Raw genomic sequence first — 20585 nt, forward strand, 5'->3', positions numbered from 1 at the left:
CCCCTTCTTTTATTTTTTAAAGCAGTTCTCACTATGTATCTGTTTGGCCTGGACCTTGTTATATAGGTAAGGCTAGCCTTGTACTTACAGATTCACTCGCTTCTTCATTCTAAATGCCTGGCTTTGACTTTCTTTTGTGTGTGTGTGTGTGTGTGTGTGTGTGTGTGTGTGTGTGTGTGTGTGCGTGCGCGCGCGCGCGCGCTCTCGCCAGAGGTCAACCTTGGTATTTGTTCCTCAGGACCTGTCCCACCTTGTTTTTTTGAGACATTGTGTATTCCTCACTAGTTCTTAAGTCTGGGATACGTCTTTCTCTGCCTCCCAGTGCATGAATTATAAATGTGTGCCACCATTTTGGGCATTTAAAAAATATAGAACACAACCTTTTGGAAGAACAGCCAATGCTCTTAACCTCCAAGCCATCTCTCCAGCCTCCTATAAGACAAAATTTAAAGGAACTACCTCTTCCAGCCATGATGGAAGGGTATTAATTCGCTCCATGTTGTTGAGAGACTCAATTGGGCCCTTAAAGGTGGATGTGCTAATGAGATCCTTGTGTTATTTGAAATGGAATTTGTCTAAAGTCTAGTGCTTCCTTTTTTATTGAATTAGCTAACTAGTTATTGAGTAGTTAGCTATTCTATATTTTTAGATTAATTTTACAGCATTTAAAAAATTAAATCTCATATACCAGGGCAAATATTCTCTGACTTTTAAGTGATTTGCTGTTTAAAAGCAAACACTTTAGGAAGTGTTTAAGAGGGAAAAAAAATGTATATAATGGAAAGGCTCTTAGTTCTTGAAAATACTTAATCTTTTAACTATAACTTGATTCTCTTTCCACTTCTTCAAGGCCAAAAACATTTTCTATTCATGCTAAGCAGGGAAATGAGTTATAGTGAGGTTGATAGCTCAGCATAGGATTAGACATTTAGATTACATTTAATAAATTATTTTTTAAGCATATGTGTGTGAGTGTTTTGTCTGCCTGTATATCTATGCACCATGCATGTTCCTGGTGCCCAAGGAGGCAAAAAGAGGACATTGGATTTCCTAGGGTTGGAGTTATGGATGGTTACACTATGTGGGGACTGGAATTGAACTTGGTTCTCTGCAAGAACAGCCAGTGCTCTTAACCTTTGAGCCATCTCTCTAGCCTTTAATAAGTATTTTTATGGTTGATTGACTCTAGGGCCCAAGCAGTGGAAACACATTTACCAATGTTACAATTAGTTAACTTTAAGATAAAAAAAAAATCTGTCTCAAAACCTTTCTGATAGTAGGAGTGGGGAAAACTTTTCTAAAACATAAGTGAATCACAGGCCTGTCTCAATGGGAGGCCTCTAGATATTTGAGAATAATTCAAATAATTTAATTCAACTGATAGGATGGTTCTGCTTTGAAAGAGAATTTTAAGGGGAAAAACCCTTTTACATCTTGAATATCAGAGTCAAACTATGTAGGTGTTGGGTTTTGTTTGTTTGTTTGTTTGTTTTTGGGTTTTGAGACAGGGTTTCTCTGTGTAGCCATAGCTATCTTGGACTCCCTTTGTAGACCAGGCTGACCTCACAGAGATCCACCTGCCTCTGCCTCCTGAGTGCTGGGATTAAAGGCATGCATCACCACGCACTGCTGCAGGTGTTGTTTTAATCAGGTGCGGTTAGTTGCATTGTAAAAGGCTACTGGGGTCAAGAGCAAATAGATTTAAGAATTTATCTTTATAATCCCATATCCTTAGGGAGGAATCCAGTTTGTTGTGGGTGTGACTGAGCAGTAGATTGGGCAGCTTGACAGGTGACTTAAGTTGAGCAGTCACACTCAGTATGACTGGAAAGCTAGACTGGGCAATGTCAGAGTTGCATTTATTTTCTGGTTTGTTGATAGCATCTTTTCTCATAATGAAGAGAATCTGCTTAAGTCCTTTTGTACTATATGTACAACTAAGTAACTAATAGCTCACCAGAGTCTTTGTGGTGTTGCTTTAATTTACCCATCATTATGGAATCTAGTGTTTTAGCTACAGTCAGATGGTATATCCTCAGTGTGTCATCTTTCACTTGCTCACTCTGAAATTCTTCAGCCCAGTACTCCCCTTTCCCAATATAACTGTGTTTGGTCTCAGTCCTGCAATTGGCTTCAGTGTCAGTGTCATATTTGACAAGCCACCACATTGCTTTGGAGTCCAGCTTCCTGATCTCTCATATAAAGTTATGTTGCTAGGATATATCTTCAGAGTGATTTTATTAATTAAACAGTAGAGTGCATTTTATGTGCCAGGCACAGTAGAGGATGCTCTGGGTACAGTTCTTTTCCCTAAAGAGAGTACTTTGATTGATTGCAAAGAACTTTCTTTGCTTTCTTCAGATCAAGTTAGTCTTTTCTGAAAATTAGTATTAGCAAATTCTCTCAATTTTCACTGTATAAGATATTTGTTAAAGTGGTTGTTGCAAGGAGGGATAGTCTATTTTCTTTACAAATGTGCTCACATGTTGGTTCTCTTGTCTTAGTAGATGACCATATGTGCATATGGACAGTACTAATTGGACCCAGTGGGGTAGGAGAGGAGAGGGGGAACGAGAGAGAGAGAGAGAGAGAAGAGAGAGAGAGGAGAGAGAATATAAATATTAATCTAGGGGCATAATCTCCCAAAATAATCATCTTGCTATCTCTCCCACCATTTTATTTATAAGCAATTTTCCATCCTGGAAAACAGATTCTAGTGTTGTTGTCTTGTCTCTTCATGAATAGTTTTTTCTTTTTTGTGATAGGGTATCATTGTGTAGTCGTGGCTGGGCGGCACCCACTACATAGATCTATAGAGTAAGAGTTTAATGGTTAGAGGACTGGAGAGATGGCTCAGCAGTTTAGATCACCGGTTATTATTGCAGAGGACTGGGCTTTTATTTCCAGTATCTACATGGTGGCTCATCACCATTTGTAACTCCAAACCCAGGAGATTTGATGCCTTCTCTGTTATCCTTGGGCACAGGCATGCACATGGTGTACGGACATACTTGCAGGCAAAATACATATACATAAAATAAAGATTCAGAGCCGGGCGGTGGTGCCGCATGCCTTTTAATCCCAGCACTCGGGAGGCAGAGGCAGGCGGATCGCTGTGAGTTCGAAGCCAGCCTGGTCTACAAAGGGAGTCCAGGACAGCCAAGGCTACACAGAAAAACCCTGTCTCGGAAAAAAAAAAAAAAGACTCAGTGATCAGAAAAACTAATCTCCTTTTCCCTTCTCCCTGCCTTCATCCCTTCTTTCATTTTTCCTGTGGTGGGGGATGAGTCCAGGTCCTTTGGAATGCTGGGCAAGAGCTCTACCATGGAGCAATGCCTTGAACCCCTAACTAGTGATATCTCTTGAAGTGGAGGGGATCTATGGGGAGAGAGTAGAGGCTAGCCAGATGGCTAGTGTGTAAAATCACTTTCTCTGGAGCCTAGTAACCTGAGTGTTCTATCCATAGAACCCAAAGTAGAAGGAGAGAACCAACTCCTGAAAGTTGTCCTTTGACTTCCACATGCACACTTTGGCATGTGTGTGCCTACACACACACACACACACACACACACACACACACACACACACACACACACACACTCACACTCAGAGAAGAGCAGCAGCACCAGCAGTACCTCAGGAAGCCCCAACACCCTAGCTGAGGAGCTAGTGATTGGCAATTGATGGCTGCTGGGGGGGGTGGGGGTGGAGAGTTGGTTTTCTTTACAAGCATAGTAGCTGATAGGCTCTTTGTGTCTCTGCATATGGATAGCACTAATTGGACTCAGTGGGTTAAAAGAGAAAGACAAAAACTAGAGGCATAATAATTAAAAGATCTTTGAAAATTAGACCTAAATAATTGTATATAAGAGAATTTTCTGAGATTAAGTATGACCATGAGTTGGATGTAGTAGTATGCACCTGTCTTCAGCTGTTCTGGAAGCTGAAGTAGGAGGGTCACTTGTCCCTGGGAGATTGACACCACCTAAGTAGCATAGTGAATTCCTGTCTCAAAAGTGTATCTACTCTGGATCATAAATCTGTAGCTTTGTTTAAAAAGTATATGACCAAAGTAGAGAGAAAATCCTGTTGGGTGTCAAAAAGAAAAGAAAAGTAAAAACGAGCATTTTCTCAGGAGAGCCTCAGTGCCTTGCCCTGGTTCTCAGCTCTCTAGGAACAGAATGCCTTTGTTGTTACTTTTGTTTGTGTTGATATGGGGTCTGGCTATGTAGCTCAAGCTGTCCTTGAACTCTCAAGAGAACTAGAATTATAGTCATGTGCACCACACCTGACTAGAAGGTCATAGCTGCACCAAGGTGATGATGAGCTGTAGACTGTACACAGCATAGTGGGTTAATGCACATGAAACAAATATCCAAGGAGTAGAGACAGGGCTGTTACTTTTGATTGAGGTCAGAAAGTCTTTATAAAAAGGACACTCCCTTGCCAGCTCCTTTCTTCCTACCCCTTAAGAGGTGACTTGAGTTAGTAACAAGAAGGTAGCAATGAGCCAGTATGTTGATGCACACCTGCAGGCTCAGCTCTGGGAGGCAGAAGTAGAGGCAAGGGGAATCTCTTAGGAGGCCAGCCAGGTCTAAATAGGCCAACCTGGCCTACATAGTGAGTTCCAGGCCATCCATGGTGACATAGTGAGGCCTTGTCTCAAAAACAAAACAGCAACATAAAGGAGCTAGCAATGTAAATGTCCATGAAAATGGTCTTTAAGGAACTTCTCAGTAAGGAAGGAAGAGATCAAAGGCCTGACATGGAAACAAGCTTGGCTGTTTATAGAAGGCCAGTGCTTTGTTTTGGAGTCAGAATATGGGAAGAGGGCAGGCCATGAATTTAACATAAGTTGGTTCCTGAATATAAGGATCCTATAGGGTCCGATATAGAGGCTAAATTTTTTGTAAGTGTTAAGAGGAAAAATGGCATGATCTGGTTGGCATTTAAAAAAGTCTAACATGGCTATTTTGTAGAGAATAGGCTGAGCTACAGAGGAAGCTAAGAGATCAGTTAGGAACCAGGTAACACTGTTCAGGGGTGAGAACACCATGGCTTGGATACAGTGCATAATAGGAGTAAAGAAGCCTAGTGATTGGTAGGGCTTGATAATGGGTGGGATATGCAAATACAGAGATTTGGCCTGAGCAACTGTGTTGAATGAAGATTGTGGTAGTTAATATTGTAGTTATACTGGATACCACAAATACATATAAAGAACTGTAGAAATTTTGCTTTTTAATTCTGTAACTGTGGAAAAGGAGCAGAAGTCTTTAGAAGGAATGGTACCAATTTCCTGGAAACAGTAGAATATTATTCTGCCAGGCTGGAATAGTAAACATTTTAAAGAACTGATGATAGAGGTGTTAATGTGTGGAAAGTTATTCTAGAAGACTTAGATACATAGTGTCTGTTCTTACAGGAAGGTATGAATCCGGTCAGTGGTGTGCTGATGTCTCCGTTAACAATGATGCTTTCATGTCTCCGTTAACAATGTTGCTTAGAATTTGCTAAGACCATTTGTACAGAGTTGCCACTTAAAGATGAAAATGAGCCAGTTACAATGGTACATTCCAGCAAAAAGGAGGTGAAGGCAAGAGAATCAGGATTTCAGAACCATCCTCAGTTACGTACTGACTTTGAGGCCTGCGTGTGCTCATAAGATCCTATCCAAAAAAGAAAAAATGAAATAAAAATCAAATCGAATTTCAAGCTAGAGTATATAAATATGCTATCTGTGAGATATTCCCCTATTTCTTACATATTGAATGAAAGACATATTCTTATATATAACCTTATGTAAGAATCAGGAAGTCAGAGGATTATACTATTAGATTAGTAGCTAAAAGGCTTGTAGTCTAACTTAAGCTTCTTAATAACCATGTGACCAGGACAGCTGTGAAGCTTATTTCCTTGTTTGTAAAAATGCTTGTTCTGCATGCTTCACTAAGTTGGTAAAAATCTCAAATAAGATCATGAATGTCAGAGTGCTTTGAAAACAGGCTGAAGCCACTTAGTGCTGAGTGCAGCTCTGCTTTTGAAGGAGTCCTTATATAGCCCAAACACTGAACTAAACGGGTCCTTGGGAGGCAAGGCCTTGGAGGAGACGAGGAGGATGAGGTAGGGATACACAGGTTGTATCGCAACTCTGAATTATGCAGTTATAGACTCTACTGTGTGGTCAGTTGTACAGACCCATTCACGTGGCTTTCTCATTCATAACAAGATGCACAAGAAGTGGCTCTGAATTCGTTGAGCGTAAAGACGTATGAGTAAGCTTAATTTCACTCCCTTACTTGATACTCAGAGCTTTATTTCTAGTCTTATTACTAAATGAAGATAGCCAAATAGGGTTAGTTTTCTTTTTTACATTTTCCCCTTTTCTCCCTTTATTTTAGATATGAGCTATGAAGTGGAATTTTACTTGGCTTATTTGGAATTATAATTTTGCTCAGGACGTGAAAAGCACAAATATGTCAGAGACAAAATTAACAGAAAAAGTAAAGGAAGGAGAAATATTAGGAAAAAAAGACTTAAAATATTTCAAAAAAGTCATATCTTTCTCTCAAAAAAAAAGAAAGAAAGAAAGATCTCAAGTGTTTTCCCATACACACTAAAATCAGAGAAGAAACATTGGTCTTCAGAGAAGGGCAGGTCTTTCTTCAGAGTGGCAGGATGGAGAGGAAGGAGGGGTACTGGGGAAAACACTTCCTACAGAGACCAAAGCCGTTCTGAAGGCATGCTGGGTTACTATGAGCATTACTTTTGTTTAAAACGTACTTCCATACTAACGTGTGCGGTGCCAGTCTCTGTCTACTCTGTGTGTAAGTCACCCAATGCTATATTCTTCCCATCAATCACAGGAAAGATAATTTACTAACGAGGGCCTCACTAATGAGATCTGGTTAGAGTCATTGGCTTTGAGGATGTGGTGGGGCTTCATTCAGACTACATTATTGTCTGCTTAAAAGATTACTCTGTTTTTACCTCTAATTCTCCACTTCCCTTTAATTTTGATGAAGTTTTTTTTTTTTTTTACAAAGCCAAATAAAGATTGTGAGAAATACTGTCAGTTAAAGAAGTCATCCTTTGTTCCCCATCCTTGTTCCACAGAAAATGTAATATATATTTCTTTCAGTGTAGTGTAGGTATATATATGAAAATGTATTGCTTTATTGTTTGGTCTTCATATAGTAAATTTTACATGTACATATAAGTGCTTATATATGTAAATACATATGTGCTGTATATGTATTTGAGGTTTTCCCCTAGACAGGTTCTTTCTATGTAGTTCTTGCTATTCTAGAGCTACCATATGTATGTAGAGCAGGCTGGCCTCAAGCTCACAGAGATACTTTTGCCTCTGGTTCCCAAGTGCTAAAGTGTGCACTACCACACTTGGCTGAAGATTCTTCAGCAAGCACTTTTTCGTTTATTCTTATTTTTGACCTCTATTCATGTTCATGTGTGTGTATATATATATATATATATATATTTTTTTTTTTCAGCTATTCATGTTGCTTGGTTTAATTTGATTTGGTTTCTTGAGACAGTGTTTCTCTGTGTAATAGCTCTGGCTGTCCTGGACTCCCCTTGTAGACCAGGCTGGCCTGGAACTCACAGAGACCCACTTGCCTTTGCCTCCAGAGTGGTGGGATTAAAGGCTTGAGCCACTGTGGCCAGCTGTTAGTTTTGTTTTTAAGACAGGGTCTCATTATGTGGCCCTGGCTGATCTGAAACTCACTGTGTGAACTAGGTTTGCTTTTCATTCACAGAGATCTGCCTGCCTCTGCCTTGTTTAAAGATGTATTCGACCATGCCTGACCCTAAGCTTCTTGTTCTAATGATAGTATTTCTATTTCATAGTATCACAGTTCTGTTGATGGTTATTTAATTTGCCATTTCCAGACAAAACATCAAAAACATAAGTATTTTCTCGCTCTTCCTCTCCCTGTCCCTGTCTTTTCCTCTCCCCCTCCTTCCTTTCCTCCCTCCCTCTCTCTCTTTTCTCTGTCTCTCTGTCTCTCTGTCTGTCTGTCTGTCTGTCTGTCTGTCTCTCTCTCTCTCTCTGTGTCTGAAGGAGAGAGAGGAAAAGCTTTTATAATTTGCGATACTTCTTTTTTTACTGGTGTGAAAGGTACTGAAAATTTCTTTCCTGGTAGACCCTTTGGAGAATTTGATGACAGCTTTACATTTTAATATTTTACATTTTATTGTCTTATATGTAATCTGTTTTCCATAAACTTCCATACTCTTGAGATTTGCCTCTTCTATGTAGACTAGTCTGGTCTTGAACTTGTGGTGAACCTGCTTGGACTGTGCCTGTTTCTACTTCCCAACAGCTAGGATCACAGGTTGTACCACCATGCTCAGCTCTTTTACTGCTTTTAAACTACTTTAATTCACCAAGTGTGGTACTGTTTAATCACCTCTGACCTGGTCTATGCAGTTCTTATGTTACCTCAGAAATTCAGTGTGTCCTAGTTGTAGCTGCTAAACTACTGAGCTATCACAGAATTATAACATAAAGACACAGTGCTATCACGTTGTCAAATTATTAAAAAGAATCTATAAGGAAAGAAAATTGCAGCGCCTCACCCAAGTAACAAAGGACTAATATTCTGAATTATGGAAGATTTTCCTCATCCTTCTGCCTCCCTCAGATTTAATGATAAGGGTAGCATTTTAAAAACATAATTTTACAGCCGGCCGTCTTGGTGCACACGCCTTTAATCCCAGCACTCAGGAGGTAGAGGCAGGCGGATCACTGTGAGTTTGAGGCCAGCCTGGTCTACAGAGTGAGTCCAGGACAGCCAGGACTATTACACAGAGAGACCTGTCTCAAAAAAATCAAATCAAATCATATATATTTTTTTTACATTGATACTAATTTAGAATTATTACATATAAATTTTGTCCAAGGGATCATATATTTCAGTGACCAATGAGTTTTGCCTTCAAATTTTTCTCTGTAGTCTTTAATTTGTTGTGTTTTATTTGTCATAGAGAGATTGAGTATATTTTTAATTTTTATCTTGCATGTATTCCCCTTTAAACCTGGATCCTCTTCAGAGTTTCCAACACCTAAACCTAGAACTGTTACAATGGAAACTGCTATTCTACGCTAATAACACACACTGCCTGTTGCAAGTCTCAAGCAGGGCTTCCTTTAATGACTAGTTTGGGCAGAAACCTGTCTCATGAATCTATCTTTTAAGATTTTGGGAATAATTTATATACTGAGTACTTTTTAAAAAAAAACAACAAGTATGACCTTGAATAGGAAACCACAGTACTAAGTAAACTCAGATGTCATTGTTCTTTCTGATTTGTTCTTATCTTAGGGTGTGTTTCAGGTCATAAGTACCAGGGTTGGAAAAGTGAAGCTTAGTCTCACTTTTATGTGGATGAAGTAAGTTCATAAAAAGTGCAAATGCAGTGAGGCTTGCTGCCAGCCTGTAATCCCAGTGCTTGGAAGGCGGGAGAGTAGAGAGTTTTAGACAAACCTGGGCTATAAGCCAGATCCTGCATTTAAAAAAAAAATGACTGAATGAATTGAATTGAATAAACAAAGTAACAAATGCTGTCTATATGCTGAAGTATATGTCCGTGTCATCTACTAGGCAGTTAGGATGGAATTGGTAACCTATTCTTTGTCACATCAACTCCACATTTTACAGTTTAGGTTGCAAAGATATGTTTGTTTATTGTTTAGGTTGCTTCCATGTATGTATGTTGGTGGGTATGTGCATCTATCTGAGCAGTGCCTTTGGAGTCCTGCTTCATCAGATTCCCCCAAGGCTGGAGTTACAGGCCGCTGTGAGCTGCCCAGCGCGGGTGCTGGAAAACAAACCTGCATCCTCTACAAGAGCACTACTTGCTTTTGACCACTGAGCTATCTCACCAGTCCAAAGGCATGTTTTTATCTTAAATTTTTCTTTAGAACAGGAACACAGTGGAGTTTTCTTTCTGTTCTAGGAAAAAAATTTTGTTCTAGAAATTTTATTGAATCTCTTTTTAATCAAAATATGTATTTTTAAAACTATAGTCACCTTCTTGGGGTGGATATATAACTGCATCTTTTATTCTGTAGCAATCAAAATATAATATAAAAGAGTTTTCTTTTGTTTTTGTTTTTGTTTTTTGAGACAGAGTCTCTCTGTGTTAGCCTTGTCTGTCCCAGAGTCGCTTTATAGATCAGGCTGGCCTCGAACTCACAGCGATCCACCTGCCTCTGCCTCCAGAGTGCTGGGATTAAAGGCGTGCACCACCACGCCCAGCAAGAGTTTTCTTTTTAAGAACCAATAAGATGGCTTAGTGGATGGTAAAGGTGTGTGCTGCCAAGACTGACAAACCTGAGTTTGTTCCCTAGGATCCACATGCTTGATGGATAGAACCTGCTCCTGCAAGAGTCCTCTCTCCACGTGTCCACTGTCATGTCCATGTTCACACAAATAGATGCAAAAAAGAGGAACTTTTTCTTGGTGCTGGAGAAACTGCCTTTGTAGATTTCCTGGGTTCAGTTCCCAGCATCTAAATAGTGGCTCATAGTCACCTGTTATCTCCAGACCTAGGGGATTCAGTGCTCTTGTCTGGCCTTTGGTGGGCACAGCACACGTATAATTCATACAGCACACATACATACATGTAAGTAAAATGTTTAATGCATATACAATAAAAATACATTTAAAAAACAAAAAGGGAATTTGAGGCCAGCCTGGCCTACAGTACTAGTTTTAGGACAGCCAGGACTACACAAAGAAACCCTGTCTCATAAAAAGGAGCTTTTTCTTTCTTTTCTATTTTGACTTTTTGTGACAAAGTATCACTATGTATCCCCGGCTGGCCTGAAACTGTATGTAGACCAGGCTGGCCATGAATTCACAGAAATCTGCCCATCTGCCTCTGCCTTCCAAGTGCTGGGATCAAAGGCAATGCACCACCATTCAAGGCCTGGACATTTTTCTTAAAATTATGTTTTGTTTACATATCTTTTAATAAAATAAAACACGCTAATTTTTTTACGAACTTAAAACTAACAAAAGTACAAAGGGAACGCTCTGTTGTGTATTGGCAGATAACACAGGAGTTCTCAACACTTTTTGTCTGCAAGGATGTTATCATTTAAAACAGGTATTTTGCTTTGATAGAGGGAAAATATAATTATACTGTCATCAACTTTCTGGATATCTATGTCCTATTAATATAAAATGTATAAGCCTAAAACTTGTTAATTGAAAATTGCTAATTTTAAGAGGCTGGAGAGATGGCTGAGTGGTTAAGAGCACTGGGTGCTCTTCAGAGGACCTGGGTTCAATTCCCAGCACCCACATGGCAGCTCACAATCATCTGTAACTGTAGTCCCATGGGATCCAATGTCTTCTTCCATTGTACAGACATACATGCAGATAAAGTGTCTGCTTATATTAAATAAATAAATCTTTAAGGCCAGGCATGGTGGCACACTCCTTTAATCTGAGCACTCAGAGGCAGAGGCAGGGAGATCTCTGAGTTCGAGGCCAGCCTGGTCTCACAGTGAGTTCCAGGACAGTCAGGACTTCACAGAGAAACCCTGTTTCAAAAAACTAAACCAAAACAAAAAAATTGCCAATTTAGAGAGAGGTAATTTTTGTTTGTTTTGAGATGGGGTATCCTTATGTCTTCCAAGCTAGATGGAATCTTAGTCTGTAACCCTCACCGACCTCAAACCTATCCTCAAGCCTTACCTTTCCACGGGCTGGGATGACAGGCATATGCCACCACAGCAGTGTATGTAGAATTACTGTGAAGCCTTAAAGGGAGGAAGTCAGAAGGAAAGTTGAATTCAGTCATTTATTAAATTGCTTTGTTTCTGGCCTCCCATGTGTCAGACACTGTCTAGGTGCAGCAACAAAACACATAAATCTACTCTTGTACAGCTTATTTTCAGTCAGAGGAAACAGGTTGTAAAAAATATAGTTTGCTATATGACTTTATCTAGTATAGAAAAAATAATGAGGTAGGAATAAGACTGGCTGGGAGAGAGGATTGCATTTTAAGGGTGTCAGGGAAGGCTTTCATAGAGATGGTGACAATTAAGGAGTCAGCAGTGGTGGGGAGTATGCCCTGATAATCTCTTGAGGACTGGAAAACGTTAAGCAGACAGCACACTGCAAGTACAAAGTGCTGAGACAGGCATGGGCCTGTGCTGTGAGGACCTACAACAAAAAACAGTGGCACTGCTGGAACATAGCGAGCTTAGGGATGCAATTGAAGATGAGACCAGAGAGGTGATAGAGTAAAGCTTGTGCAGGCCCCTATAGGTCTTTGTACAGACTGCAGCTTTTACTCAGTGAGATAGGGGTTCCCTTAACCACAGGGACATTCCACAAAGCAAAAAAAACAAAAAACAAAATCAGAATACAGCAGACAAACAACAACCATCACAAAAAAAAAAAAACAAAAAAAAACCTCATTTATGCCCTGATTTTGCTTTATTCAGGTTTGTTTTTTATATAATTGGAGTATTAAGTAATAGCTCCTGAAGAGTAGTCACAGGTATTAGATTTCAACATTTATGTCGATAGAGGAAACTCCTGAAATAAAATTACATTTGAAGTAATATGGTAGCCTATGAGTCTATAAGTATTTATTCTTGGGTGACTCTGCTTTTTTACCAAGTTCTCAATCCTGAATTATCTTTGAAAACATAAAAAACAAAGGTGTTCTGTGGAAGACCTTTTGTTCACTGTTAAACAGTTGTGGGTAGCTGGATATCCATATACTTCTCAGCTTGCTTTTTTATATAACCCAAGACCACCTCCCCAAGGGGAGTGCAGCCCACAGTGTGTTGAGCCCTCCCATATTAATCATTAATTTAAAAAAATACACCAAACATGCCCACAGGCTGACCTTGTAGAGACAGTTTTCAGTTGAAGTTCGCTCTTCCCAGTTGATCCTAGTTTGTGTAAATTGACAAAAACTAACCAGCACATATGTTTATATAGTTCAAGGATTAAGTATTTTTAAAAAAGCAAATAATTACATAATCATCAATTAAATGACTAGAAATACATCATTGCCTGCATCAGATGGACACTTTTTATGTCCGGCTAGATCTTAACTCATACCACTGCTTAGAGATAACCACATCCGACATAGTGATAATTGTTTACTTAACCCACATCAAGATTTTCCATTCAGGTTTCATTCCTAGCTCAGGGTTTGCTTTTGTGTGTTTTTCAACTTTGTACAGATAGAATAATTATACAGTATGTGGCTTTTGTGTTCTTTTTTGGAACCCAAAGATGTTTCTGTGATTTTTATTCATGTTACATAGAACTATAGTTGAATCCCATTGCCTGACAGCATACTGTTAAATAAATATATCGTAATTTATTTATCTATTCCATGTTGTTTCTAACCCTGGCACTTAGGAAAGTTGCTGCATGTGATGGTAGACACAAACAAGAGCTTCCCTAGGCCACATATTTGAGAGTGGAATGGCTGGATCTTCAATATTAATAATAAGCTATCTTTCATACACACAAATGATACCTTTAATCTCAGCTAAAAGCTTCTTAAAATGGCTGGGCGTGGTGGCGCACGCCTTTAATCCCAGCACTCGGGAGGCAGAGGCAGGTGGATCGCTGTGAGTTCGAGGCCAGCCTGGTCTACAAAGTGAGTCCAGGACAGACTAAAAAAAAAAAAAAAAAGCTTTTAAAACTGAAACTTTATTATATATTTTATTTATTTAGTGTGTGTGTGCACGTACCTGATTATGCTATGGCAGGCGTGTAGTGGTCAGAGGATAACTTGGCAATAAATCAGTTCTTTCCTTTGACGTTTTGATTTTTGATTCCTTGGAGTTGAACTTAGGTCACGAGGCTTAGAAGCAGGTGCCTTTACCCACATAATTGTCTTGCCAGGCCAGTTTAAAGGATTTAAAATCTAAATAGTAAAATTATTTGCCAAACACTGGCACCCATTTGTCTTTATATCAGCACTGACTGTCTCTGTCTCTTCTAGCCCTCACTAGTATCGTCAGGTTCTTTAAATTTTTCTGAGTTTAGGGCCTAAAAATGTTAATTCTGGAAATTTAATTGAAAACAAACCCAGAAACTTAAGAACAAGTGAGGAAAGGACTAAAGATTTCTGCTTCAAGAATCACACATATAAACCGGGCATGATGGAACAGGCCTTTAATCTCAGCACTCAAGAAGCAGAGGCAGGTAGATCTCTGAGTTTGAGGCCAGCCCAGTCTACAAAGTGAGTTCCAGCTACATAATGAGACTCTCTGTCTCCAGAAGAAAAAAGAATCACACATTCAGAGAACTTTGTAAAAGTTGGTTGCCTTCTGCCTGGAAGTTAGCACTTAAAGACATTTGTCTTTCTGTCTTTGGAGTGTCAGGGGCTATGTCCCATTTACCACTTCCATTTCAAAAAATGCCTTCTATAGTGGTGCTCACTAAATACTTGTTGGATGGATTTGACAGCTGTTCTCTTGATAGAACTTTGTGACATTTTTCTAACTTTCGTTTTACAATATCTGATTAAGGCTGTCCTGCTTTAGCATCCTGTTTAGGGTGTCCTGTTTAGAGTGATGCTCTTTTTATTACTAATAGTAACCACATTTGGTTTTTACCAAGATCTGTTACAGTCTTAAGGGAAATTAACCTTAATCAGTGTGTTAACATCCATATGCACACATTTGAGAGACTTTGAAGGCTATTTACATAGTGCTTCATTTTCCTACATGAAAGAAAAAAGAAGGTCTGCTTTTACCCATGTTTTTGCCTAGGTTCTGTACCGAAAAGCCTAATTCCTATTGTAGGATATGTGATAGATTTTTAGAGCAGTTGTGCTGCAGACAGCAGCCAAGATACCTCACCAATCTTCAACAGAAACCTCTTTCTCTACCTTCTCTGATCAGGAGTAGCCAAGCATGGTGGCACACTCCTTTAATCCCAGCACTCAGGAGGCAAAGGCAGGAGGATCTCTGTGAGTTTGAGGCCAGCCTGGTCTACAAAACAAGTCCAGGACAGCCAAGGCTACACAAAGAGCCAACCCCCGCCCCCAACAGTATTTATAACCTGGTCTTTTGTGGGCTCCTTCCTGCTATTTCCTAAAACCATAGGATAAATAATTGTTTAACTATGTCGTGCCTTGGTGTAATTTAGCCACATAGCACCTTTAATAAAGGAGCATTTTATACTTTGTAGTAATATTTTCTCAACAATATTAACATAGGGCAAGTGATATTTCATTTTTGCTTATAAGTAAGTGTTAGAACCAAGTCTGGTTTTCTTTTTCTTTTTTAAAGATTTATTTATTATTATGTATACTGTGTTCTGACTGCATGTACACCTGCGGGCTGGAAAAGGGCATCAGATCACATTATAGATGGTTGTGAGCCACCATGTGGTTACTGGGAATTGAACTCAGGATCTCTGGAAGAGCAGTCAGTGCTCTTTACCTCTGAGCCGTCTCTCCAGCCCCTAAGTCTGGTTTTCTAACTCTCATTGTAAATGTACTCTTTTTGAGAGCGGAATAAGAAATAGATCATTCAGGTTAGAAATATTAGAATAGTAATTTTGTCTACTAAGTCATTTTATCAGTCATTTCATTTCAAATATATCACCTGACTTTTGTGAACCTTTCCCTTTTAAGAACAGCCAAAGTAAGACATGTATGAGATTCAGAATCTAGTTAAGCTGACTCATCATTTCTATTTCCAACAGATTTCCTGCTAGACAAGACAAATTAGAGTTTTCCTACTGAGTTGATTTGGTGAGTTTTATGTAGTTTTATTTATACAATTTAATCATGATTGGGTAAAGCAGAATGAGATAGAAATATTTACCATGATTAAGTAGTGTATTCTACTGTTTGAATTTAATGCATATGGAAGATAAAGCTGAAGTCATATAAGGAAAACGTGCAACTTTGATTTTCTTTTTAATGTGTGTGCATGTTTGTGTGGAGGCCAGAGGACAGCCTGAGTCATCCTCAGCAACAATATTCATCTCCTTTGAGACAAGGGCCTCTTAAGGGCCTGTTGTTACCAATTAGGATAGACCAGGGTTACAAGTGAGTGCCACCATGCCTAGCTTTATGTGGATTCTGGAGATTGAACTCGGTTCCTTGTTCTACAAGGGAAGCATTTTACCAACTGAGCCATCTCTCTAACCCAGCCAAAGAAACATTTTTGTAAGTGACTTCAGTAAAGGGTTTATCCTAAATAAAACCTGCTGGAAATTAACCAGAGCCTTTTAGTCATATCTTTTCTGGTGACTATTATCAACTAGGAAAAGTTAGAAAAGATTATACATACTAGTGGTAGGGGAAGCAATTATATTTGGATTTATTTTTGTTTTTATTTTTTAAGACATAGTGACACTATAGCACAAGGTGGCCTCAAACTCACTTCCTTCTGCTTTAACCTTCTCAAATGCTAGGATTATAGGTGTGTCTGCCAGTAGTCCCAGCTGGGTTTACATTTTTAATCAAGGGAGGCAGTAGAGTAAGAAGAGCTCCTCAGAGGTTAGGGTTACTGTTTGTAAAGCCATAAGCAATATGGTGGCTTTTTTTGGTCTGTAAAAGGAGTTAGAATTTTTTATATTGTATATATATTTATATTGTATCTTAGAACTCAGCTCTTTAATGTTGACTTAAAGTCTGGCTACTCTCTTCAAGTGTTTTCTTTGTGCTCTTTGTGCTCTTATTTTTGCCTCAAACCTCTATACTTTTACATAGTCTTACTGGGCAAAATAGGTGTCACTGCATTTTAATGTCTCTGACAAAGGTCATCAGGAACTAAGGACATTCTCCTAAGGGAGACATCCTGTCCAACTTTTCCCTGTTCTGTCTGCCTGTGTGCTTTTACTTTCCCCTTGATTCAAGAATTTGGAATAAATGCTGGCATCTGAGCACTTCTGGTTTTCCTTTGTCCTGTTGAGTTTATTTAGATCCTTAACATAGTTCATTGTCTGGCTAGACTGGCTGCCCATTGAGCGCCACGACTCTCCTTATCTACCACTACAAAGTGCTGGGGTTTTCAGTCTAGGTCCCTGGTAACACTTCATCCAAAGAGCCAACTCCTCTGAGTGCTCTCCCTGTCTTTCTCCCCTCTCCTTTCTTTCTGTTCCATTCCCCCACCATCTCCAATGCACACACCAATAAAGAATCTCACTTATTCCTGGCCTTAAATCATGTGACTGAGGATGACCTTTTAACTACTGGTTATTTCTGCTTCCACTTTCCAAATGATGAGATTACTGATATGTGCATTGTTTGCTTGTTTGTTTTCACGACAGGGTTTCTCTGTGTAATAGAGACCTGGTTGCACTGGCTTTGTAGACCAAGCTGGCCTGGAACTCATAGAGATCTGCCTGCTTCTGCTTCCTGAGTACTGAGATTAAAGGTGTGCACCACCACACCTAACCTGTACATGTGCTATTATGCCGTTTATATGGTGCTGGAATCAAATCCAGAGCTTCCTGTATGCTAGGCAAGAACTACACCAAACTGAGTTCCATGCCCAGCCTAGAAATTTGGTTGTTTTTAAGAAGGAATTTATTTTCTGTGTTTAAATTTTAGATAAGGCACCTTGCTTCATTTATTCAGGAGCTATTTTAGTTAAGACCCTAAAGGGGAAGATGACAAACATGGCACACATACATGTACAACCCCCCCTCAACTCCACCACACACATGTGCATGTATGCACACACAAAGAGGCTAGGAAGGTAGCTCTATGGTAGAATGCTTGCTTATCATAGTTATAGGGCTTTTTCTTTAAAAAAAAAAAAAAAAAAAAAAAAAAAAAAAAAAGTATTTCTGAGGAAAATTGAGTTCCCTGATCAGGTGGAGTGGTTAATTCGGAACATAATGGTTGCTTTTGTAGTTTGGTAAATGCTTTGGAGCACATGAACCTTTTATTTTCAAAGTTATTGAATTTACCACACTCCACACTATCCCAGTAGTGATTCTGACTCTTCTGTGTTTTCCTTGGGCCCCCTATCTGGATAATTTTTATTAGCAATAAATATTTTAAATGGCTTCTTCTTATAAAGCCAGAGGATATTATGGAGTTATAGGCAACTCTCTCTCTCTCTCTCTCTCTCTCTCTCTCTCTCTCTCTCTCTCTCTCTCTTTATGAAACGATTTACATGTGGGGGCTGGAGAAATGGCTCAGTGGTTAAAAGTGCACTGACTGTTCTTCCAGAGGACCTGGGTGCAATTCCTAGCACCTGTATGGCAGTTCACACCTGCCTTTAAGTCCAGTTCCAGGGATCTAATACTCTCACACAGAAATATATGCAGGCAGATCACCAATTCCTTGCATGCTGGACACACATACATAGTATTAGAGGTCACCTTTTAAAAAGTACTCTTTTTGTTGTTGCTGTTTTTGTTTGTTTGTTTTTGTTTTTTAAGACAGTATCTTTGTGTAGCCCTGACTGTCCTCTCTGTAGACCAGATTGGCCTCCCAATTACTGGAATTAAAGATATGTGCCACCACTGCCCAGCTTAAAAAGTATTCTTAACTATGTGTAGGTGTGTGTGTCTATGCGGAAGTATGTAGACATAAGTGCAGGTGCCTGTAGAAGCCAGAGGCTTGGATTCGCCTTTGGAGCTGGAATTACAGGGGTTATGAGGCACCTGAAATGGATGCTGGGAACCAAATTTGGGTTGTCTGTAATAGCTGCATGGCTTTTAATTGCTGAGACATCTCTTTAGCCTGTTTACTGTGATTTAGACTGGCACCCTGGCAGTTACTGTAATGCTTTCTTTCTGTTATGCTAATTTCTTTCTTTGTGGCTTCTTTTGTGTTGTTATTGTTGTTGTTTTTAAATAACAGGGTCTCTCTGTATAGCCCTGGCTGTCCTGGAACTCATTATGTGGTCCAGGCTGCCCTCAAACTCACAGAGGTCCACCTGCCTCTGCCTCTGGTGACCACCTGTAATCCCAGCAGAAAGAAACAAGATCAAGGGACAATTTGGCTCATTAGACTAGTCAGAATTGGCAAACCTCTGGATTCAGTGAGAGTCCCTGCCTTAGTAAGTAAAAGGGAGAGATGGAAGATGCCCAACATCAATTTTTGGCCTCCATATATACACACACATAAGAGCAGGTTCATCTGCACACACACATGCACCCACTCATATGTAGACACACATACACACATGCTTGTATACCACATATGCATATATATACATATATGTATATATATTGGTTTGTTTTTTTAAAAATGGGGTATATGTATATATATATAATATGTATATATACACATATAATGGGGTACACAGATACCATGTATATATGTGTGTGTGTACATATATATATATAAAGGCTCCTTGCCAGAATTGGTATATCTATATTTACTCTGTAGTTCATGAAGTTTAACTTATTAAGTAGAACACACTAAGGGAAAGTATATCCCAAAGAGTCTAGCTATTCAACAACAGGCTCATGGAACAAATATTATTGAGTGCCTGTCAGGTTACCATTGGAGACATAGGAGATGCTATTCTCCCATAGAACATAAATTCTAGTGGGGAAGACTAGATAAGTATAGAAATGTAAGCAAGATAATTTTAGTAAGTGACAATAAAGAAAAAAATGGGGTAATGTAGTGGAAGAGACAGGCTTAGCAGTGAGGACTACCCCAGATTGGGTGGTCAGGGAAGAGATCTCTTAGGATACTGCTTTTTATAGTATACTTAAATGACAGGAAGGATTCAGCTATAAAGACGTAATGGAGCCAGCCAGGTACCATGCCTCATGCTTCTAGTCCCAGCACTTGGGAGGCTATGGTGGAAGATCACAGTGAGATGAAGGTCAGCCAGGGCTACAGAGTGAGACCCTATCTCAACCTCTGTCCCCATAGTGGGGGAACATGAGGAGAGAAAGCTCAATAGGCTAAGGAAAACATCTATGTGTTCAGTAGTGATTTATGCCAACAGAATTAAAGACTAACCAAAGCATATTGGCTGAAAAGAACTGCAGGTACCAGGTGTGGTGGAGCACACCTTTAATCCCAGCACTTAAGAGGCAGAGGCCTGGTCTACCAAGTGAGTCCAGGACAGCCGAGGCTACACAGAGAAACCCTGTCTCAAACAAACAGAGAGAGAGAGAGAGAGAGAGAGAGAGAGAGAGAGAGAGAGAGAGAGAAAGAGAGAGAGAGAGAGAAAGAAAGAAACTGCAGGTATTATTATGAGGCAGAGAGGCCATGGTGCTCAGGAGTAGAACAATATAAACTGCTGAAGAATTTGTGTCTTGTCTCATTTCGATTAAAAATGTATTATTAGAGGGGTGTGTGTGTGTGTGTGTGTGGTGTCTCTGGTTTCTTTCTCTGTTGTTCTCCGTTTGTTTGTTTGTTTGTTTGAGACAGGATCTTTTACTGAACCTGGAGCTTGGCTGTTGGCAAGCAAGACTAGCTAGGCAGTAGGCTCCAGGGATCTACTTGTCTCTGTCTCCCAAGACTGGAATTATGTATGTGTGCTGTTACACTCAGTTTTTCAATGAGGGTGTTGGGGATCTAAACTCAGGTCGTTATGCTTGTTTTAAAAAACCAGAATCAGCCATGCGTGGTGGGACATG

The 20585-nt window shown here is 39.6% G+C and overlaps 1 protein-coding gene across 2 annotated transcripts in view; it reads left to right on the plus strand.

Moving 5' to 3' along the window:
• Spop (speckle type BTB/POZ protein) overlaps positions 1–20585 on the plus strand; it is a 79197-nt gene that overhangs the window by 26469 nt on the left and 32143 nt on the right. Inside the window, exon 2 of one of the 2 annotated variants that reach the window (XM_051158366.1) lies at positions 15723–15771. The exons of the other annotated variant lie outside the window; for it this stretch is intronic. The gene's annotated coding sequence lies outside the window, so the exon portion shown is untranslated. The remainder of the gene's footprint in view (positions 1–15722; positions 15772–20585) is intronic. 2 annotated transcript variants of the gene reach the window in all.

The sequence above is a fragment of the Acomys russatus genome, chromosome 16, assembly GCF_903995435.1.
Source record: "Acomys russatus chromosome 16, mAcoRus1.1, whole genome shotgun sequence".
Lineage (NCBI taxonomy): Eukaryota > Metazoa > Chordata > Mammalia > Rodentia > Muridae > Acomys > Acomys russatus.